Below are 7,217 nucleotides of genomic sequence, written 5' to 3' on the forward strand. Positions count from 1 at the left end.
GCTTGCCAAGCTAAGATAGTAGCTGTATTTCGTTCCATTATATATACATATGAAATAAAAACTTTTGAATACATTTAACACCTTTATTTCATATAAATTGAAAAATAACTGACGGCATACATTTTCTTCACGGTCGCACAAATATTAGCAGGATGAGTCGACAAGTTAATTTAAAGCAAGCATTGGTGAATAGGTGCATCCAGATCCAGATAAGAGAATGCATGGTTATTGCGCCAATCTCGGACCATTTGCGATTGGTTTGCTAAGGGCACCGCTAGCTGGTGCGGATGCACAGAGCACTTATACATACTTTATTAAATAAAAACTTTTGAATACATTTAACATCTTTATTTCATATAAATTGAAAAATAAGTGACGGCATAGATTTTCTTCACGGTCGCACAAATATTATCAGGACGAGTCGACAAGTTACTTTAAAGCAAGCATTGGTGAATAGGTGCATCCAGATCCAGATAAGGGAATGCATGGTTATTGCGCCAATCTCGGACCATTTGCGATTAGTTTGCTAGCTGAAGCGGGTTAACGAAAAACAGTAACTGGCGACGCTAGCTGGCGCGGACGCGTGCGACGAATTTTACCTACAAAGGCACCCGCGCACGTGCACCCGCTCCGTGCACTCGCGCCAGCTAGCAAACGCCCTTAACCTTTTGAACGCCAAGAATACCTTAAGGCGTCGTAACTAGCTATGCTCAAAGCGTCATAAATACATTATAGCTGATATAGCCGCTGTCAGAGTAACCTTCACACTTTCAAGTAAGGTTTAGGGCATAGGGCGTCCGCAACGTCGCGCGTGTGCATGGAGCGGGCGTGCGGCTTAGAGCTCGTTCCCACTATGTCGGATGTCGTGGCGATTTTTAATCGTGTGTCGTTGCCGCTGTTCTCACTATGTCGGATGTCGGATCCGGATTTCAATCGGGTGTCGGCGGTACTGTTCCCACTAGTCGTCTGTCGTACACGATCGCAGCTGGCGTGTATTTTTCGAGTGGGTAGCGAGGCTTAGTACAAGATGAACGTCGACGAAATGTTTGTGGTTTTGTATTATTTGCGAAAGAAACGATTAGAGGCAGTTAAAAAAAGGAGATATTGGGTACACCCAATTCTCAGGGAAAGATTTACCGTATGAATATTTCAGAATTTGATAGCTGAATTAAGAAGCGATCGCAACGACGCGGCAGCGACGCGCGGGTGTGTGAGGGGGTGCCGCGGGCGGCGCGGGCGAAATCGTTCCGACATCCGACAAAATGTGAACAGCGCTATATTCACTCGTACGCGAGCGAGACACGACACGATTTTTTTCCGGGCTGGAAGGGCTGGCAAAACGCACGACATTTTATGTCGTATCCGACACAAAATCGTTGTCGGACGAGTGTGAACAGCTTCATATAAAATGTTCTGCCAGTGGAACGTACGATTAAAAATCGCCACGACATCCGACATAGTGGGAACGAGCTCTTACAGTATGAGCAACGCTAACTGGCGCGGACGCGTGCGACTGATTTTACTTACAAAGGCACCTGCGCGTGTTTGCCCGCTCCGTGCACTAGCGCCAGCTAGCAAACGCCCTTAACCTTTTGAACGTCAAGAACACCTAAAGGCGCCGTCACTAGACATGATTTAAGGGCCATGAACACATTAATGATTATAGCTGTTATAATCGCTGTCAAAGTCCCTAATGTAATACTCATGCACTTTCAAGCTCACTTGCGCCCGTGACCTTGGCATGTGAGTAACGTTTTTGTTATGGCGTTCAAAGGGTAAAATATCAATGTCGTAATGCGTCGCTAGCGCGTTATTTTCGAATCGCACCCGTGCTCCCGTGTTGGACTGCACACGCGGTGTACACTTCTTGTTATTGTAACCGTTTGTGCGCCTAGATAACACAAGTACACATACACAACTCGCAAAATGCTCGCGTGCTCTTGTTTATATGTAAAGTACGTCTTCTAGGGCCGTGGATTGGACCCACGCGACCGGCGGGGCGGTGAGCGGCATACATTGGTCGCAATGCAAGCTGTAAAGCTAGTGCAGTGCATGAGGGACGCGCGGCTTTCTCTCACCACAGCTTTAGGTGTTCTTGCCGTTCAAAAGGCTAAAAGCACCTAATGAGGTGGCTTTACATTAGCTAGATGCCGGCCCACACGCCGATCCGGTGTGCAGGCTAAGGAAATCGCTATGTAGGCCAATTCGAAAGTGCAACTGACATTAAACCAATTTTAGAATAATATTGGAATGATACCAGTTAGCTGTCATTCGTGTGTTCATTTCGCACTTATACGCATGTATTTGTGCGAGCGAGACGCCCGCAACTAACTGATATGATTCCAATATTACTCTAATATCGGTGTGCACGCCCCTTTTTATTCATAAGCAAGGTAAGATTGAACCACTATAGAAGGCAGCGAAGAGGCCGGCAATGGAACTGGTAGCGTTTGATGGAGACAGTTTTCTGTCAAATGCAAGTTCAAATTGGCCTGACTGTCTCACTCGCACACCGGAGTAGCGTTTCATATAAGCGTACTTTGTTATATCCAATCGACCCGCTCTATTCAGTAGGTTTCATTATCTCGATCCATCAGTTAAGTAACAATCTCTTCAATCTGGTGGATCGAGATGGTGGATCCTACTGGACAGGTGGAACCTATGGATAGGAAAACGTTATGCTCAACAATTTGGTAGCAGAAGCGATGTGATTTTTTAAAATCGCGACTGTGTCGTTGACATAATATGTCTGAGGACGGGCCTTACGGGCAATAAGAATGGGGCCAGTACAGCGGTGTTACGCACACGAGTTTGAGCCAATCGTGCAGTCTAACGCCACAAGTACCAAAACGTGATTGGTTGATGAGTTCGCATTATGCACGCGATTGATCGCATCTAGTTGCGTTAGACAGCACGATTGGCTCGAATTTGTGAATGAAACAACTGAACTAGCACTATCGTTATTGCCCCTAAGGTCGGTCCTTAGATATATGGTAAGCGTCAGGATGGCGGTGGACCTCAGCGAATTTCAAATAAATATTTATAAACATATTGTACCTTCTGTGTACCTCAGTGTACCTTTAATATAAACCAGTGTACCTTTCCCCAAAACGAGATATTTTACAAAACGGTCCACCCGCCAACTTGACGTCAGGATGGCGGGTGGACCTATGAAATCTTGCATTATACCGCACTAAAAGTATGCAGTTATATTGTGCATGAGCTTAGCCTACCTTGTTTTGGGGAGAGGTACACCGGTTTCTATTTCTATTTACAGAGGTACACTGAAGGTACAGTCACCATCATATATATCGGAGCGGCCAAGGTACCCACGAATATCTGAACATGCCTCTACTGTCAAGAGGTTAGAGTGCGTGTTTAGAGATCTTTGAGCACCTCGGCCACTCCGATATATCTGATGGCGACTGTACCATATAACTGCATACTTTTAGTGCGGTATAATGCAAGATTTCATAGGTCCAACCGCAATCCTGACGTCAGAATGGCGGGTGGACTTTTTCTTAAATATCTCGTTTTGGGTTAGGTACACAGAAGGTACAGTATGTTTATAAATACTTACTTACTGCTATGGTGCAGCGACCCGAAGTGGATCTTGGCCTCCGACACCAAAGACCGCCATGCTTCTCTGTCCAAAACCGTTTCCATCTAGTCGTCGGTGTATTATCTCTAGTCTCTCCAATATGTCCTCCTGGTGGGTCCACGGGGTTTATTTAGCGGGTCTACGGGTACCAAATTATTTTTACCATGAGCCGACCATGAACACGATTCTATTTTGAATACGTTGCCCGCGTAGCTACTTCAGTCTTAGGCGGTATATACTCTACACCACGTTCACAAAAGATTGATATTTTAGGTAAAAACTCACATTTCGCTATATTTGTCCATAGTAAATACTAATTCAAAAACTACTGTAGGGCCTAAAATCTTCTGTGATAGTAATGTAGAAATAAATACTGTTGACAGGCGGTCAACGGTATTTAGTACAATAATTACACTGAAACAATTCGTATAGAATACAGAACCTATGAATAATATATATCTAGAGAATCTAACTTTAATGCAATAATATAATTGAACAAAAGAAATACATTAGTACGAGTATTACGATCAACCTATATGTCTATTTTTAATAGTCTTAATGTTCGTGTATCGGTTCTGTATTCTATGGCCATTAATTATGCTTTATTTTTCAACTTTCTTTGACTACACACAAGTACACATTATATTTGCTTTTTTCTTGAACTTTATCTTGCCCATGTTCGATTCTTCTTATGTCGATGCATCCTCATTATTTCCGTATGGTTTCTGAAAATACAATAACAGTTTTTGTATTGTTTTCTAATACCTATGTTTGAAGTCGGTTTCCTATTTTTAAGAGAAGTTTTTTTTTCATGTAAGTACCGTCAAGTGGGGTAAATTAGAGCAGATGGGATACCTATCGACAATTATGTCAATAAACAGTTTTACGTTCCATCAAGAATTGAGAGGTTGCCTCAATTCCTCATGGAACCCATGATGTAAGCTAGACCTTTACACAAATATTCCTTAAACCTCGTTAAGCAAGTAGCTTCTTTACAAACATAACAAAGAAGACAAATCGTCTAGCGTGAAATACGCATCGTTAAAGAGTTATTTTCTGGTCCTGATCAGAAGTTCCACTTCTTCAAATAGCACTTTTTTGAATGGCAATGCCTGGTCTGTTGATGAAACTAAAAAACGCCTATAAGATTTGGGGAGTTCCCTTAATTCCTCGTGGTTTTGTCAAAAATAGGACCATCTTGGAACTATATACCCACTTTCAAACGATAACTAATTTTCAACATTGGTTCAGAAAGTTTTTGAAGTCGGTTAAAAAGTAGTATCTTTACAATACTTTCCTTTTACTAAGAAGGGATGACTACTACAATTTGCTTACTAAGTAAGTACTTACTTACTATTAGTATCAGATTGGAGTCGACTCGAGAGTCGATAAAATGGGCGTCGCTACCCTTTCCGGGTGGGGGGGATTTCACCGCATGAAAAAGAGACACATATAGTGAGTTCTTACTGTTCTACCAAACTACATATATAAAGTAGTCGTACTTTTTGAGTCAAATTAGTTTAATTCTAAAGGCGCGACGTAATGGCCTGAAGCCCGCTCTTAGCATACCTAGCAGTGGCGGATCGTTCAAAGAACTCGATTCCCACCGGCTTGTCTAATTTCACCCCTTTGAGTACTTTCACCGTCGGTTCATGGAGAAAAGAAAAGCAAAAACTAGCTCCGGGTTCCCTACGAATATTTGTGACGCTCCGCCACTGATACCTAGTTATACTATTTGATGGATATTGGTGTCAATTTATAATACGTTTAATTATTCATTGTCTTTACCTAATTATCTTTACCTTTTGCCGACCGGTTTGGCCTAGTGGGTAGTGACCCTGCCTATGAAGTATGAAGCCGATGGTCCCGAGTTTGAATCGCGTAAGGGCATTTCTTTGTGTGATGAATACAGATATTTGTTCCTAAGGCATGCGTGTTTTCTATGTATATACGTAAATATATATTTATCTAAATAAGTATGTTTAACGTCGCCTAGTACCCATAGTACAAGCTTTGATTAGTTTGGGGCCAATCTGTGTAAGATTGTCCCTACCTATTTATTTATTTATTACCTAACGTAACCTACATTAGGTAATGAAAGCATTTTATTTTTGTAAGGGTAACAGTTTTGTTGGGATATAAAATGGTTAATGATAAAAACTAATACTTTTACCAGCATTTTAACTTTATATTCATGTATTCAAAACCTATACATTTATGACAATAACTTTTGCAAGACGATAAGATTTTTTATTCACAATAACTTGTCCGTATTCGAACTGTCTGGCTACCCGGCTGGCCGTGGCTGTGTACCCGGATTTTATACTCTGAAACTGGAACTAGTGACAGATAAGAGTCGATTGATGTTTTTTTTAAAGACACTTATACTTAAATAGAATTACTTACCTATGTTTAATTAAAAGAAAGACTACTTATACATAATAATCCTTACAGTTTTAACCTATTTAACCTACCTACCTACCTACTTTTAATAGTAGCAGTTCGGTTCACTTAGTAGAAATACCTGTTCTAAGAATAATGAAAAAGAAAGAAGAGTAATAAAAATAAAGAATCTGGAAGTCGTTGAGGTGTTCCGTTCTTCATCAGCAATTCTACTTCAACAAATGTCACTTTATTGAGTAAAAATGCTTGTAATATTGATGAAAATCCTAAAATGACTATATGTATGCCTATCCTATACAATATGAGAAGCTCCTTCGGTTTCTCGTAGAACCTATCATCAGAACTGGACCTTGACACAAATGTTCCTTAAAAGTTAAAAGCCTTACATGCTATAAACGAAATAAAATAAAAAACACGCCTAAGGTAAAATACTTGTCGTTGAAGAGTTCCATTTTGCTCAATATCAGCAGTTTCACTTCATCAAATGTCACTTGTTCAAATAAAAAAAACTTGATATGTTGACGAAAATCCTCAATTCCTCCCAATTGTGAATTCAAATCGATTTAAAATCCTCAATTCCTCATTGAATCCATCATCATAACTGGACCTTGACACAAATGTTTCCTAAGAACCTAGCTTGCTACAAACTTAACAAAAAATAAGAATCGCGCGCGTTGAAGAGTTCCGTTCTGGTCAATATCACTAACTTGTTTAAATAAAAATGCTTGATATGTTGACGAGAATCCAAACATTGCTGTATGTATTGTATGCCTATAAAATTTGAGGAATTTCTTCGATTTCTCATGGAACCCATCCTCAGAACTAGACCTTATGACACAAATGTCTTCAAGAACTTTACTTGCTACAAAATAAACAAATAAAACATATCGCGCGCGAATTGGCGAGTTCCATTTTGGCCAGCATCAGCTGTTGCATTTCGTCAAATGTCACTTTTTAATAAAAATGCTTGATATGTAAATAAAAATCCAGAAATTATAAGATGTCAGGAATTCCCTCGATTATTTATGAAATCCATCATCAGAACTGAACATTGATATAAATACACCTTAAGAACGTTACTCGCTACAAGCTTGATAAAGAATACAAAACGCGTGCGTTAAAAAGTTACGTTCTGGACAACATCAGCAGTTCCACTTGATCAAATATAACTTTTTTTAAATAAAACACCTAGAGATATTGATGAAAAAAAAAC

The 7,217-nt window shown here is 40.3% G+C and overlaps 1 long non-coding RNA gene across 1 annotated transcript; it reads right to left on the reverse strand.

The window, feature by feature from the left end:
* Positions 1-333: 333 nt before the first annotated feature.
* LOC133528360 (uncharacterized) lies at positions 334-3,671 on the reverse strand. Its single transcript, XR_009800987.1, has 2 exons — positions 620-3,671; positions 334-570 (listed from the first exon to the last, which is right to left on the reverse strand). It is a non-coding gene; the product is annotated as an uncharacterized LOC133528360 (long non-coding RNA).
* Between the last annotated feature and the right edge of the window lie 3,546 nt (positions 3,672-7,217).

The sequence above is a fragment of the Cydia pomonella genome, chromosome 19 (assembly GCF_033807575.1).
Source record: "Cydia pomonella isolate Wapato2018A chromosome 19, ilCydPomo1, whole genome shotgun sequence".
NCBI classification, from domain to species: domain Eukaryota; kingdom Metazoa; phylum Arthropoda; class Insecta; order Lepidoptera; family Tortricidae; genus Cydia; species Cydia pomonella.